Raw genomic sequence first — 16131 nt, 5'->3', positions numbered from 1 at the left:
TCGGCCTAAGCCTTCCTGGCTTGGCTGCTAGCTTCCTGTGTGACCTTGGTAAATTCTTTCCCCAATGAGCCCGTTTTCTGCTTTGTCAAAGGGAATAGCCACCTTGCAGGATTTTCGAGATTACGTAAAATGACTTTGTGAGGCACTTAGCACTCAAAAGTCCCTTCCTCGGGGGCAGCTTTCCCTGACCTCCACTCCCTACCCCAACACCACCTCCGAGGCTGGACGGGGCCCTCATATCAATAGTGCCCACATTTGTAGTTTTTCATTTGCTTGAACGACTATTTGATTATTGTCCGGCTCTTTGAATATGAACTCCGTGAGAGCAGGTTGCGTTCCTCCTCATACCCCAGCGTCCAATTCAGTGCCTGATACAGCGGGAGCTCAAAAAATGCCTGCTCTCCCTTCCGCCCAGCCTATTCCCCGGGCGGAGCGGTAGCGGCCTCAATACTTCCACTGGCCAGCAGAGGGCAGGCGATGACCAGCTTTCCCGCCCAGCGGAACCTCTTTTCCGCCCGCAGGCGCCGCGATAGGAACAGGTGAGCCCAGGTGGGCGCAGGTCTGAAGGATCCGTGGGCCCGCAAGCTGCCGGCGAGGCTCCGGCAGAAAAGCGTTTTTTTCCCCCGCTGGATCTGTGGTTCTCGGCCTGCCCTGGATCAAAGAGTTCTCCGACAACCTGTGAGGATGTATTGGCGCCCGCAAAGATGACCTGAGAAGGGTCAGGAGGTGAGAGAGTTTACTGTAAAGAGGGAGGGAACCCAGAAAAAGCTTGGCGGGAGGGGGGTTCAATGGCAAAGAGCCAGGCTTAGAAAGTACTGGGTGGTGAGGAGTGTGAGAGATGGCCACTTGCAGTCTGACTGGGTGACAGGACCTGGTTGGAAGTGGCTGGTCTCAATTGTCCTTGCCCTAGCAAAAGTCATTTGGTGTCAGTCCTGAACCCAGACAGTGTCTGGCTGGTATCTCAGAAGAACCCTGTTGGGAGCAGAGCTCCTATTGGAAGCAGAGCTATCTCAAGGTGGCCAGAGGGCAGCCCCATGCCACAAACATGTCTGTGAAAGCATTAGATATAACACTGTATTCAACAGTCAAACACTGGGAACATCAGGAATCCTTCCAGGGAGTCTGAGAAGGAAGGAAGGAAGGGAGGGAGGGGGGAGGGAGGGGCAGTCAGGGGTTGTGCCCACAAATGCCACAGTAACTCCACCTCTTTGAGCCTCAGTTACCTCATCTGCAAGACGGAGATAAAATCCACCCAGCAGGATTGTATTGTGAAGATTAAACAGGATGAACTAAATCAGTGGTTCTCAACTTTGGCTGCAAATAGAAATCCCTGTGCTCGTGGCCAATACTGAGGCCTCGGCTATTGGAATTGGAAAACAAAACAAACAAAAACCTCTCCAGGTGATTGTAATATGCACCCAAGGCTGAGAACTATGGAGCCAAATAAAATGCTGGACACGGCACAGGGCACATGCCAGGCGTTCAACCATGATTATCACTTTTTTTTTTTAAGATAGAGCACAAATAGTTTTCATTATTCTCTATTAGAGAAAAAAAAACCTCGATATAAAGACTGTTGCAGAAATTGGATTTCCAACAGGTTTGTTTCCGGAACAATGAATCGCCTGGGATTTGATGACGGTGGGGGTGGGGAAGGCTAACTCTGGTGCTGTGACTTGTCCTAACACCCAACTGAGATGAACGAGGCCAGGACCACCCTGTTCTCACTTGAGGTTTACATCACCATCTCCGAGGCGTCTTTCTTGTGTGTGGGCAGCATGGGCGCTTGCGTTTGCTCACTTCTGGGGATGAAGGCAATGTTCTCCTCTTCCTGGGTTCCCTGACTAGGTGGGCCTATACCACTGGCAGCTGTTTGTTTCTTGAGTGACCCATCAGTGCAGGTGGCGCTTCCTGCTTTCCGGAACCTGGTAGCCACGTGTGCTTTGTTAAGTTGCAAGACCCAATGATTATTTACTGTGCCCTACTGCTTTCTGGCTGGGTGAACCCGGCGTGAAGTGAGAGGACCACTCACCCAGGCCTGAAGTCGTGACCACTTGTCATGGGCAGGAGTGACTCCTTGACCACTCCTAGTGGCCCTGTTGAAGGTGGGAAGGGAGGCAGAGTTACCTGCCCTGGCTCCCTCCAGAATGCAGGCTTGAGTGGCAGGCAATTAATGTCTGGTCAGATTTAGCGAATAGAAATAAAGGATGACCATCAGATCTACCCATCCAGGAGGGATGACTCCAGTGTCTTTTTTAAAAAGTTGAAGTATAGTTGATTTACAGTATTGTGTTCATTCCTGGTGTACAGCAAAGTGATAATTTAAGAAATTATTTGCTATGTTTGAATGCATTGAATGAGGATGCTGGGAAAAAGTTTGGAGTAGAGCTGTGATAGGTACTCAGAAAATTAAACAAAAAGGAAAAGAGCTAGACAATGATGACTCCAGGAAAAAAGGAAAGGAAATGAAATTAGAATATATTACATAGTTGTCTGCAAATAAAGTCTATATAGTTATAAAAAATAAAGGATGCCCAATTAAATTTGAATTTCAGATGAATAACAAAAGGTTTTTTTTAATGTAAGTATGTCCCCTGCCATACTGGGGACATACTTACACTAAAAAAATCATTTATTGGTATCTGAAATTCAAATTTAACTAGATAGAATTTATTTTTATATGTTAAAATCTTGGCAACCTTATGACTGGCCCAACAGCCAAGGAGTATCCAGCACATGAGGTTTGCTGCTGGCAACAGCCTTGTGCTTAATGTTGCCACATTCAGCTTCCACCTGTCCCTGCCATGCTCCAGAACTGTGTGTGGCTCCCAGCTGCTTCCAGAGCACAACTTGGACTCCCTGGCTGCTGTGCTGGGCCTTGCCCTTCTGCCAGCCCAGCTGCCCTGCTTGGTCCCTTTCCCACCTCTGTTCCTGTTCCTGTTTTCCCTGCCTGGCATGTCTCCTGCCTACTCTGAGTAGCAACAGGAAACACTTAGTGAGCACCTACTGGGTGCAGGCAACATGCTGAGTTTCTCATTTGCATTGTCTCATTTGATTGGCACAAAAACCTAGTACAGTGGGGACAGCAGTTGTCCTATTTTACCAATGAAGAAACAGGTGCTCTAAGGTGTGATACATAAAGTGTGGTCCCTGGGCCGGCAGCTGCAACATCACCTGGAAACTTGTTAGAAATGCATGCTCTCAGGCCCTACTCCAGACCTGCTGAATCAGAAACTCTGGGGGTGGGGCCCAGCAATCTGTATTTTAATAAGCTCCCCCCCTCCCCGCACCCAAGTCTTCCTGATGCCCACCCTAGCTTGAGACTTGCTGCTGTGTGAGATGAAGTGACCCAGGAGCCTCCCATCCAGGCAGGGGTATAGAGGATGGCAGAGGAGCACCAGGCCAGGTGTTACGATCATTCTGAGCCCTGTGCCAGGCACTGGAGATGCTGCAGCACGCTCGCACTGGCCAGGTAGGGGGAGCGGGAGGGTAGGAAGAAGGAAAAAAAGGAGAACAGACAGGCAGGCAGACAGTTGTGATGTACGGTGACCAGGGCACAGGTGGGCCAAGCCCAGGAGCCCATAGCAGGATGGGAGGCTCGGGGAAGGCTTTCCCGAGTAGATATCTGTCTAAGACTGAAAAAGAAGTTGCAATTAATTAGATGAAGAAGGGTGGGAACAGTGTCCCAGGTGTACTGACTAGTTTGTACAAAGCCCTTGCGGAGCTACCTGGGGATAGTTCAGTCTGGAAGAGGGAAGGCGAGGCAAGGAGAGTACAGGGCGAGGGAGGAATTGTGTCGGGTCCTCTGCCCTCAAAGCAAAGGAGGAAGCTTTGATGGCTATTGAGAAAAAGCTCTCTGGCTTCCAGGTGGAGCGGGCACTAGGGAACATTCTGTCGGGGACGGAGAGGCGGTATCGGGGAGAGGGGAGGGGTGAGGAGAAACCCAGGTAGATGGCAGGCCTCTCCCCGCCCCTGGGTTCAGGCTGCTTCTGCCCTCCAAGGTATCTGCAGAGACTCGCCCCTCAGTCACAGCACTGGGCAGGTGGCGATTGGTTCCAAGGCTGGAGTTGCAGCATCCAAGGCCGGCTTCTTCCTGAGGTGGGGCTGGGAAGCGACCCGACCCCACCCACGATTCCCACCCTAACTCCTCCCCCCGTGGCCCCGCCCTCTGCCGCCAGCCCAGCCCCTGGTCCCCGCCCCCCATCCCTCAACGCGCCCCACCCCCCACCCCGTTGCCGGCTGATGGAAGGCAGGCTCTGGGCTGCCGACCTGGGTTGCTTTTCCCTTCCGTGTGCCCCTTCCCTGCTGATGTGGCTAAGGCTGCCGTGCTACCGGGGCTTCTTCCAGCCTTTCAGGGACAGGCCCTGGATGTGGTCAGGGATCCCCGTTGCTGTCCCAGACTCCTGTCAGTCCAGCCATTGGTGCCAGCTGAGGACTGACCTGGCCTGGCCAGGTTGCCTGGCAGTGCGGGCTGTGGCTGGGCAGTTCCTGCCTCCAACTGCCCCTCCTGGAAAAACATCAGTTTGACCGAACCTTTTAGAACCCGTTTGCAGTTTCTAGTCTAGGGAAGAATACTGAAAGATCATTAACCACTGTATGAAGCGGAGCTTTCTGGGTGTTCTAAAATCCCCACAGGACTTACCAACTGTCCCGTGGCTGAACCTTCAGCAAGGGGACCTCCTAGTCTTCTTCTTTTTATTTAGATACACTTTCTGCCCCCACCTCCTCCATCTGGCATCCAGGGTCATGTCTCATTATGCTTTGCAATTCAAGGAAGGTCTAGCATGAATGTTCAAAATATTTAAATTTTGTTCATAAATAGAATGATAATAGATGTTCAGAAATACTGTTTAGAGATCAGTTGATGCTGGGCCTTGAATTACATATAGATGGCGATATATAGGAGGGGCAGGGGCAGTCTAAGTGGGTAGAAGTGTTGAGTGAAGCCATGGATGCTGGAGAAAGCGAGGGCAAGGAGGTGGCCTATCTGGCCTTGAAGATGGGGAAAACCAAGGGCATTGAGGAGCCACTTATGGCTGCTGACCAGGAGAGTGACACAGCATTACCAGTCACCGAGCCGAGCCTTTGTAAATGCTATAGTGCTGTTCTGCACACCTTGTCCTCTCTACCTGGGCAGTGCTTCCCTCCCCCATCCATGTAGTTAATGCCAACTCATGTTTTAGATTCTGGCTCCATTTTCCTTTCTCAGGGAGGTCTTCAGTGGCAGATATATGCTAAAGTAACTCCCTGTGTCCCCACCTCCTGATACTCATGCCTTTGTGTAATCCCTTCCTCTCCAGTATGAGTAGGGCCTGTGATGTGCTTTTAACCAACAGAATATGGCAAAGATGATGGGCTGTCACTTCCAAGATTATATTATATCATATAACTAGCAGACTAGCTCTGGAGACTCCCCTTGCTGACTCAATGAAATAAACAGCCATGTTAGGGACGCACACAAAGCAAGGAGCTATGAGTGGTCTCTAGGAGCTGTGGCAGCCTCCAGTTGACAGCCAGCAAGAAGCCATGGTCCTCAGTCCTATAGCCACAAGGAAATGACTCTTGCCAAAAACCTGTGGGGGCTTGGAAGTGATTCCTCCCTAGCTGAGCCTCCAGATGAGAATGCAGCGCAGCTGTCACCTTGATTGCAACCTTGTGAGTCCCTAAGCAGAAGACCCAGCTAAGCCGTGCCTAGACTCGGGACTCACAGAAACGGAGATAATAAATATATGTTGTTCAAGGCTCTAAGGTGGTAGTGACTTGTTACACAGCAATCACTAATTAATACACCTTACATAGGCTCTCATAACATCATGTGCCTTTTCACCTTACTCTTCTATGTGACACTTTATTTATAGATACCATTTGATGAATGCTGTGTCTTCATGAGCATACTTTTTGCACATCCCTGTATCCCCAGAGCCTCACTGTGTGCCTGGCACTTGGAGGAAGACCCATAATAAGTACTAGTTGCATGTGTGAGTAAGTGAACGCTCTTATTTAATCTTTACTCAACCTGGTGAAGTGGGAACCATTGTTACACATGAAGAAAAGGAAACCAATTATTAATGTGTACTCAAAAGTAAATGGAACAACATGTTATAGTCTTATACTTAATAAAGTTTTGGTCATGCATGCCAAAAATATCCTAATTTTTCATATGACTAAAGAATAAATGATTTGGGAGCCAAGTGTAGATTGCATGGTATGACATCCTTCATGGAACAGTGCATTTTGTAAAAAAAAAAACAAAAAAACACAACCATCCAAAATAGTTTCTGGGCTTCTTTGGTTTTTCCAAAGCCTTCTCACAACTCTTTCTTGAATCATTCTTCCAAAATTCCTGCCCTGCCACGGTCCCTTTCTAACACTTTCTAACCTCATCTTTTAATACCATGGGTGCCTCCACCTGTCCTCCAATGTCACCCTCATCGACTTCACACATCCTATGTCTTTGGTAAATTTGCTGTTTCACTTTGCACTTAACTTGCTCTGGACCCTCAGAGGTCAAAGCCATCTGACAGTGGGAGGCCATTAAAACCAGAGTTAATTCTCATTAGATTTCTGCTCAGGACCCACCAGTGGCTCCCACACTCCCCACCACACCCCAACCCCCACTCAGTCTGCAGCCCCCATGGTCACCTCCTTGTGGATTTCAGGCACACCAGTCACACTCACCTCGCCCTGGAGGTTTCTGCTCAGAAGGCTCTTTCCCCAGACCCCCACGTGACCCAACCTCTCACCCACCTCAGGCCCACTCAGATGACACCTTTCTACTTTGACCACCCCACCCACTTTTTCCTCTTCTGCTCTTTTCCAGTACCACTCACCACCCATTCACATGCCATATCATGTACTTATTTCTAATATTTGATATTTATCTGTCTCCTCCCATGAGAATGTAGGCCCCATGAAGTCAAGACATTTGTTCTGTCTTACTGATACATCCCAAGAATGGGGCTGGCACAGAGTAGTCTCCAATAAAGAAGAGTGTCCACAAAAAAAAATAAATAAATAAAGAGCATCCACATCTTTGATGACCTTGCCTCTGCCTTGAAGTCTCCGTCCCTTGCTTCTGGCCTATCTCCCCCTGGCATCTCTCCCCAGTACTCTGGACCCTGCGCAGGTGATATGACGTGTTGCTGGTATCTGCCGGACTCAGTAGGGCCTTCCTAGAGCGCTGGTATTTGGACTTTGCTGTGTCTCTGCCAAGTCTCCTGCTGGTGTGAAACGCTAAATTCCAGATTTTTAAATTTCTTTAAGGGTGAGAGAGTTAAAGAGGAAGGAACAAAGATGATACAGCAAGCCATGGGAGAGGGTGGAAGGGAGAAGACGGTCACAGATTTTCCTGGGGTCCCCACCCAGTCAGCTTTCCAAGAGCCTTGAGGAGCAGCCAGCTGTGAGCGAGGGCTACGTGCCACGTATTCCGAGCCGGGGGCCACATATCTGACCTGGGGGCCACGTGGCAGAAGCAGTGTCCCGTTGGGTCATGGGACACACGGCCACAGTGCTTTGTAAAGTTTGGTACATGGAGTATTTTTGTTTTTTACAGCCCAGCTGTCTGTGTAATGACTTCCTTCCCTCGGCCTTGTTCACCGAGGTGTCCCTGGGCGACCAGCTGAGTCACCACATTCCTTGCAGCTTAAAACACTGGCCCAAGCACAGGGGCCTGGTTCCTTCATGGAGGTGGGACCTTTGAAGGCAGCCAGGGAGTGCCGTGGAAAGGCAGACTACAGAGCTCCCACCTCTGACCTGAACCTCTCCCCAAAAACATGATTTCAAAAACAAGTGAAAATAGAAATTCCATCTGTTAAACACTAGGGAATGGCCCCAGCCATGTGCCTCAGCCTGAAGTACTATTTGTCAGCAACCATAAAGTCAATACCAAATTGAGTGGGGGCGGGGTGGGGGTGGCACCAGGAACTGACGTCCGTGTCCTCGGTCTTTTGCAGTGGGAAGGGTGAGAAATCCAAGCTAAGAGGCTGGGAGGAATGGAAACTCGCTCAGCCTTTCTGTAAAATAAGCAGGCAGTTTTCAGTAAAATGAAATAGGCATTGGGTACATGGTTCAGCAGTCTTACTCCGTGAAATATATTTTAAAGCAAGTTTGCTCAGATCCATAAGAAGACAGGGGAGAGGTTATTTATGACAGCCTTGTTCATGGCCTAGATGGGCAGGAGGCAGGGGGAGTGACGACGGCATGAGTTAGTGAACCACGATGACTGCGTTCCCTGGAATTCCGCACAGCCTTGAGAAACGACCCGTTAGATGCACACACAGCAACGTGGATGGAACTTAGAGTGTCAAGTGGGGGAAACAGTAAAAGATTTAAAGCACAAGACTGTTCCATTTTTACTGAGGTATGAGTGAGGTACAATAAACCACATATATTTCAAGTGTACAATTTGAGTTTTAACATGTGTCGATATCCCTAAAACCATCACCACAATCAAGCTGATGAGCATATCCAGCTCCCTGCAAAGTATGAAGTAGACCTATACGGATTAAAGTGGATGGATGTTTAACATCCCTTAAGTTTAAGAAAAGTTCAACTGCGTGTAATATAATCTCTTAGCTATAATAACAACAAAAAAAGTTTAGATACCTTGAAAAAATCTGGAAGAACGTATACCAGTCTAAATTACGTTTGTTATTGGAAATCTTGCAAAAACTGCATGGCCCCATTGCACCTTGCACCCCAGAAATTGCCCATACCTGTTATTCCATGTCATGGTCTCCAGGTCTCCAACGGAGGTTTCACTCACTAGAAATTTGTCATTATGGCCTCCTAACTTCGAGTGACTTCATTAAAATGTCACCGAGGCCATCACAATGGACTCGGAAAGAAGGGGTGCCTTCTGTATGTTGTCTTCTAAAGCTGTGTATTGTTTTCCCTTACATGTTTAAATCCGTAATCCAACAGAAATTGGTTTTGTTGTTTCTTGAATAAATGTAGTTAAATTGGAATAACAGATCCCATGTATATACCCATTCATTCAAGAAATGTTTATTGAGTTTCTTCTGTGTGTCACGCCTTGTTTATTGTTTTACTTTTTATATTTAGGTCCATAATCCATCAGGAGCTGGCTTTTTTTTTTTTTTAGGAGTTGGCTTTTGAGTATGGTGTGAGATAGGATTCCAATGTCATTTTTCCCATATGAATATTAACGCAATACTCCTTATACAAAAGTACACTGTTCTGCAATGCTTTCTTTATCATTAATCTATTTTTGAAGTATCTCTCTTCTGTCCATTGGTTTTTGTCTACTCTTGTGCAATACTACACTGTCTTAATTATTAGAGCTTTATTATGTCTTATTAACTGATAGATTAAATCTTCCCACCTTGTACTCCTTCAAGAGTACCTTAGCTGTCATTGGCTTTCTCCAGTTTCACATAAATTTTATATTATAATCATCTTGTCAGCTTCCATATGAAAGTCAACAGGATTGCTTTGAATCCATAGACCAACTGGAGAGAATGATAGCTTTACGTATTGAGTCTCCCAATCTGTTAGCTTGGTGTTTCTCTGCATTATTCATTTGTTCTTTAATATCTACTAAAGTGTTTGTGGTTTCCTTCATGGAGGTTTTCCATGTCTTTTGTAAGATCCACCTGTGGGTACGTGGTTTTGGGGTTTTTTGGGTTTTTTGGGGGTTTTTTTGCTATTTTTTCTGACAATTAAAATTTTTTTTCTGACATTTGATGGAATATAGAAATAAGGTTGATTTTTCTATATTGATTTTGCAACGCAGAAGAGGGCCTGCATCAGAACCCAACCATGTTGGCACCCTGATCTCAGACTTCCAGCCTCCAGAACTGTGAGAAATAAATTTCTATTGTTTATAAGCTACCTAGTTTGTGGTATTTTGTTATAGCAGCTGGATTAAGAGAGTCACTTATTAGTTCTAAAAATTTATTTGAGGTTCCTTAGGATTTTTTAGCGATACAATCATGTCATTTTTGAATAAAGATAGTTTTGATTTTTCTTTCCTGTCTTTATAACTTTTTTTTTCTTTCGTTATTGGTCTGGCTAAGACATCTAGTAAAATGCTAATTAGGGGTGGTGTTAGCTGATATCCTTGCTCTATTCCTGACTGGAGGAAGGAAAATGTTCAACATTTTACCATTAAGGATGATGTTAGCTCTAGGGTTTTTTTCCTACATATCCTATATCGGATTGAGGATGTTCCTTCCTGTTCTTATGTTGCTGGGAGTTTTCATTGTGAGTCAATGTTGAATTTTATCAAATGTTTTTTCAGCATCTATTCAGATGATCAAATTATTTTTCCCTTTTATTCTGTTAATGTGGTTGGTCAGTTTTAAACTGTTAAATCAATTTGCTTTCCTGGGATAAACTCCACTTGGGTGTGATTTAGTAGCCTTTTTATTTATTGCTGGATTTGATTTGGCTAACATTTTGTCAAGGGTTGTTGCATTTATGGTCATGAGAGAGATTGGTCTGTGATATTTTCTGTCATTTTTTTTTTTAAACCAGGTTTTGGTAGTAGGATTATGCTGACCTTATAAAATAAGTTGGGAACTGTTCCCTCTATTTTAATAGAGAATTTGTATAAAATACGTATTATTTCTTATTTAAACCTTAGCTAGACTATTTCCATTATCTTTTAAGTTTAGTCTTTATATTAAAGTATGTCTCTTGTAAGCATCATATAGTTGAGTTTTGTTTTTTGTTTAAGTTCAACTTGTCAATCTTTTTATTAGAATATTTAGTCCACTCACATTTAACAAAATTACAGATGTGGTTTCAAACCATTTACCTCTGTAATCTTGTTATTTCTCTTCTATTTGTCCTACCTGGGTTTTGTTCCTGTTTGCTTCCCCCCACCCCCTTCTTTGGATCAATCAAGTGTTTTTTTATTATTCTATTTTATCTTCTCTACTCGATTTTTTTAAATTGTGGTAAAATACGCATAAAATTTACCATTTTAAAATGTGCAGTTCACTAGTTTTAAGTACTTTCACATTTTTGTGCAACCAATCTTCAGAACGCTTTTCATCTTGCAAAACTGAAATACTTTATCTGTTACTCAGCAGCTTCCCATTCATCCCTCCCCCTGAGTCCTTGGCAGGTATCATTCTACTTTCGATCACTATGAATTTGACCATTCTAGGTATTTCATGTAAACGGTGTCATACAGTATTTATCTTTTTGTGACTGGCTTGTTTTCACTTAGCATTATGTCCTCAAAGTTCATCTATGTTGTAGCATTTATCAGAATTTTCTTTCTTTTCAAGACTGAATAATATCCAATATATATATACACACACACTACGTTTTGTTTTTCCGTTCATCTCTTGATGAACATTTGGGTTGCTTCCACCTTTTGGCAATTGTGACTAATGCTGCTATGAACATGAGTGTATAAGGATCTCTTTGAGACCCTGCTTTTAATTTCTTTCCCATTGGATTTTTAGGCAAACCATTATGTGTATATATATTATATACACACACATATATTTTATATATATATTATATATATTATATATGTATATTTATGTATATAATATATATACATATATATATTATATATGTATATTTAAGTGCTTACTTTCAAGATTATAATATGCATTCTTATTGCAGCATGACTTGAATTAATACTTCATAATTTTCTACACAATGTAAGAACCTTTTAACAGTGCAATTCCTTTTACTGCTCCCACCTTCTGTGCTATTTTTGGTTACACATTTTACTTCTGCATGTCACAAATCCACAATACACTGTTGCTGTTGCTTTAAATAGTAATTTATTTTATTTTTAGTTTTTGAGGTTAATTTGTGCTTTTATTTGCCAGTATCACTTAACTACAGTGGCTTGCAAAATTTTGACCTAAAAAAATACATTTTACATCATAATCCAACAAACACACACATATATAATATGTATACATATATATATATGAGTACAACTGAAACCAAAGTTTTGCCCAAAATGTCTACCCTAACACTGAGTGTTCTTGTTTTTAATTTTAATATGTTTTTTGGGGACCAGTTTTAGGTTTACAACAAAATTGACAGGAAGGTACAGAAGTTTCCCATATGTCCCCTCTCTACACACATGCATAGTCATTATTTTTATTTACCAGAGTGGTACTTCTTTTTTTAACTAAGGATGAATGTACATTGATACATCATAATCACCAAAGTCCTCAGTTCACCTTAGTTTGGACAAAAGTATAATGACATACATATCCATCGTTATAATGTCATACAAAGTATTTTCACTGCCCTAAAAAACTTCTGTCCTCCAAAATGGCATATGAAATCTCTCTTTTTTCCCTTGCAAAGAGGTTCAAAGCCTTCATGTCTGTAAGACCACTCATGGCCCGCCCATGCATGGACCGGACAGGCTCTAGGCGGCAAATTCCCCCACTAAATACTGCGGCATTTCTTCCAATATTGAGCCTTGCCCCACTGGTCCTGCCCAGGAGTCACGTGGAGGCACAGGGGGACACGTGAAGGGTATTTGTTCATAGGATAAAGGCCTCAAGTTTTGTGCCCCTTCTCACAGTGAACCCAGATTCCTGTTGGGTGTGTTGTAAACAGGGGAGACATTTCTTCAGGCCCCCTGCTCTGAGCACACCCCAACTAGTGTATTTTAAATGTCAAGTTTCTCTATTTACCCACATATATGCCCTTTCCTGTGATCTTCATTTTGTCTTACAGATCTGTGCTCCTACCTGGAATTGTGTTTCCTTGACTTGGCTGCTGTCTTCTGCTGCCTCAGAACTTCTTCACCCTGCCAGTCTGTACCTTCTTCCCGTGCACTGGTGTTTTCCCGCCAGGTGTCAAGTCACCTAATGTGGGAGACTGATGGATAAAAGGCACATCTTCAGTAGCTGCTAATCTATTAGAGAAACCTGTGCTACCAGCTGGGATGCCAAAATGTAATCCTTCTCTCAATGATTTTCTGAGTTTTCCTTTTAGTTGATGTCATGTCCTTAAAACAGGTTCCAGTTGTTCAAAAGCATTTTGTGTGTGTGTGTGTGTGTGCCATCGCCACATTCCCATTCCCTCCTCCAATCTTTACATGTGTGGGTGCATCTTCTCCCAAGAAGTCCACATCTGTTCGTTGAGGAACTGATGAATAATCAACCGAAATTTGAGAAGTTATTTGGCCTCCATTTAATTTCCATCCTCTGGCAGGTCTGCATATTAATCTCTTTAGGAATGAGAATCCTGTTGCTGGGCAGGTACAAACTTTAACCAAAACTGTGTGATGGCCGAAGTAGGAATCAAAACCTACCCCTCCTTCTCCTTGCCCTCCCGGCAGAGGTTCTGGTCAGATTACTTTTTATCTTAGACTAATTTGATATGCCTTTGGTTTTCTGTGGTTTCATTATAGATTTATTTTTATTTATCCTGATTTGAATTTATTTGGCTTCTTCAACCTATGACTTGATGTCTTTCATAAGTTCTAGAAAATTCTCAGATGTTATCATCCTTCCATATATTGCTTCTGTCTCATGCTCTCTCTTTTCTCTTTCTGGGACTCTAATGAAAATGTATGTTAAACCTCACTGTATCCTCTATGTCTCTTACCTTCTATATTGTTTATCTCTTTGTCTCTCCGTATTTCATTCTGGATGATTTCTTCTTACGTATAATGCTGATGAACATTTGCATTGCTTCTACCTTTGGGCTATTGTGAATCATGCTGCTGTAAAGACAGTTGTACAAATGTCTGAGGTCCTGCTTTCAGTTCTTTGGGGTATATACTCAGGTGGAATTTCTGGATCATGGGGTAAGTCTATGTTTAATTTTTGAAGGAACCATCACCCTGTTTTCCACAGCAGCTGCGCTGTTCGACATTCTTACCACTAGTGCATGAGGGTTTCTAGTTTCTACTCCAACATTTACTTCCTTTTTTTCTTTTCTTGTTTGTATAATAACCATTCTAATGGCTGTGAATTGATATCTCATGATTTTGATTTTCTAAGTTTGGCTTTTATTTCCTTGACTGTAGTAACCTTGGTTGGTTTTGGTTTGTGCTGGATAATGTCCTGTATTTGGTGTCCGCATGAGCCTGTTTCTTTGTTGCCTTACTTGTGTTCTCTCATGATGTCTTATCTCTGTATAGGTCTGGCTATATTTGATTGTGCATTAGGCATGGTAGTGCAATTGAAAAAAATTGCTTGTAGAAGCAACTTTAAGGTTAGAATGATGTACACAATACATATTTGTTGGGAAAGAGAGTGGTGGGTGGGTACAGACAGTGCCTTGAGCTGGGACGGATTTATGGACACTCAAGCTCATCTCTGGTCTAGCAGCATATTCGGAAACAAGATGTGACTCCAGGCCTCACCCCGTGATAGGGCTAAGGGTCCTGCCCTCCATACGTGGGCTGGACTGACAGCAGAAGCCCAATTGTGAAGGCTGGTGGAAGACAGGCACTGACATCAGGCCTCACCATTGTCGTTTTCTTATAGTGTTCTCTTGAGGATGAAGTCATGACTGTTATAAACTACTGTTACAAACACAGTTGGACTCACCCTGCTCCCACCTACATACACACGAGTTCCTCTTTAATCCCAGGAACATGTCTAATTGGAAGTAGAGGCCACTCAGGAGGCAGAAACCACATCAGTAATTGGAACAAGGAAAATTTAATAGTAAGAATTATTAACAGGTGAAAAGTAGTTCGTGACTAAAAAGGCCAAAGAGAACTCTGAAGAACCCAGAAACAGTAGACACAGGGAAGACATAGGGAGCAGCTACTCTTTCTAGGGCTGAGACCCAGTACCCCAGGAGAGAACACACTTGCAAGAGTCTCTCCCCGAGTCCAAGGCTGAGATGTAGACCTTGGAGAGGGCAGGAAGTCAGCTCACGGGACGGCTGAGAGGTTTGCTGAGTTGCCACAGGCAACTGGTCAGGAACTGGCCATGTGGGTGGCAGAAAAACTCACCGGCGGGTGAGCACTGCTAGGTTTCCCATCGACCATCTTACGTGCTGTAGGAGCAAGAAGAACAGACTGGGAATCAGAAAGCCCCTTGTGCGTCTGCGCCTTGCAGGAACCCTCCAGCACTGTCCACTGGCGAAGCCTAACACTGTGCTCCTGGCAGCAGAGAAATGTCCAAAGGTCTTCAAAGCAAGGCAAGGAATTTAGAGCACAGAGGCAATAAGTTGGCACAACTGGATTCAGAACTTTTCTTAAAAACCCTGATAGAACTTCCTCTTTAACTTCTGAGTGCTTTTCATGCATGTGACACCATATTAATAGCGGCATGTAGATTAACTCATTCAATTTTCATAACATTAGGAGGTTAAGTTACTCAGCCTCATACAGCAAGTAAGTGGGGGAGACCGGCTTCAAACCCAGGAGTTCTGGATTTAAATCCTACTTACTTACACACTACATTAAACTAACTGCCTCCTGGGTTCCTTCATTGCAGACTTTATAAAGGCAACATAAAGATTAGTGGGGAGTGAGAGAACCCTCTTTATGAAATGAACTATTGATTAGGCCAAGGGGTCTGTCACTCTCCTGGTCCTCGAGGATTCTTCCCCTTCGAATCCTTGGCTCACAGCCGGTCCCAGCTGTTCCCTCTGTGCATTGTGATCACCTCATTCTAGACAAGGGGCTGGCACATAAATCACGTAGAATTTTTCACCTTCCCTTCCTGCAGTTGTTCAATGCTCAGACTCTTTCCCACCTGGGATTCTATGGTGCTGGCTACTGCTCAGAGCTGTGCGGTGAATGTGGCAGAACAGCCACAGTTGGGATCCTTTTGGTTTCAAGTAATTGAAAATCCAACTCAAGTTAGAATCAGCAATAAAGGGAATGTATTGATTTATGTGACTTGATTGGTAGATGGGATTCAGGTAAGCCCTGATTGGCACTCCAACTCGGTTTCTCTTCAGTTCTTTCCACTTTTCCCTATTCCATGTGTTGGCTTCATCTTTAGGTTGGCTCTTCTCTTTGTCCCAGAATAGCTGCCAGCTGCAAATGGTGCCTCACTGTCATCCAGGGAGGCAGTGAAGGTTGTATCTAATTATTGTGAAGAGCTAAATATTGGGTACTGATATATGTAGGCCTCGGTAATAGGTCCATCTCTGAAGCAATCAATCCAAGGCCTATGAGATTACTTCAGTTGACTTATGGAAGTCAGT

The 16131-nt window shown here is 44.2% G+C and overlaps 1 non-coding gene and 1 pseudogene across 1 annotated transcript; both read right to left on the bottom strand.

Moving 5' to 3' along the window:
* Positions 1-416: 416 nt before the first annotated feature.
* On the bottom strand, positions 417-14962 carry LOC116284357 (uncharacterized; annotated as a pseudogene).
* Positions 12475-12607, bottom strand: LOC116284378 (small nucleolar RNA SNORA11). The gene has a single exon (XR_004194140.1). It is a non-coding gene; the product is annotated as a small nucleolar RNA SNORA11 (small nucleolar RNA).
* Positions 14963-16131: the final 1169 nt, after the last annotated feature.

This window comes from Vicugna pacos, chromosome 19 (assembly GCF_048564905.1).
Source record: "Vicugna pacos chromosome 19, VicPac4, whole genome shotgun sequence".
NCBI lineage: Eukaryota > Metazoa > Chordata > Mammalia > Artiodactyla > Camelidae > Vicugna > Vicugna pacos.
The sequence above is the reverse complement of the archived record's forward strand: the minus strand, read 5'-3'. Positions and strand labels throughout refer to the sequence as shown.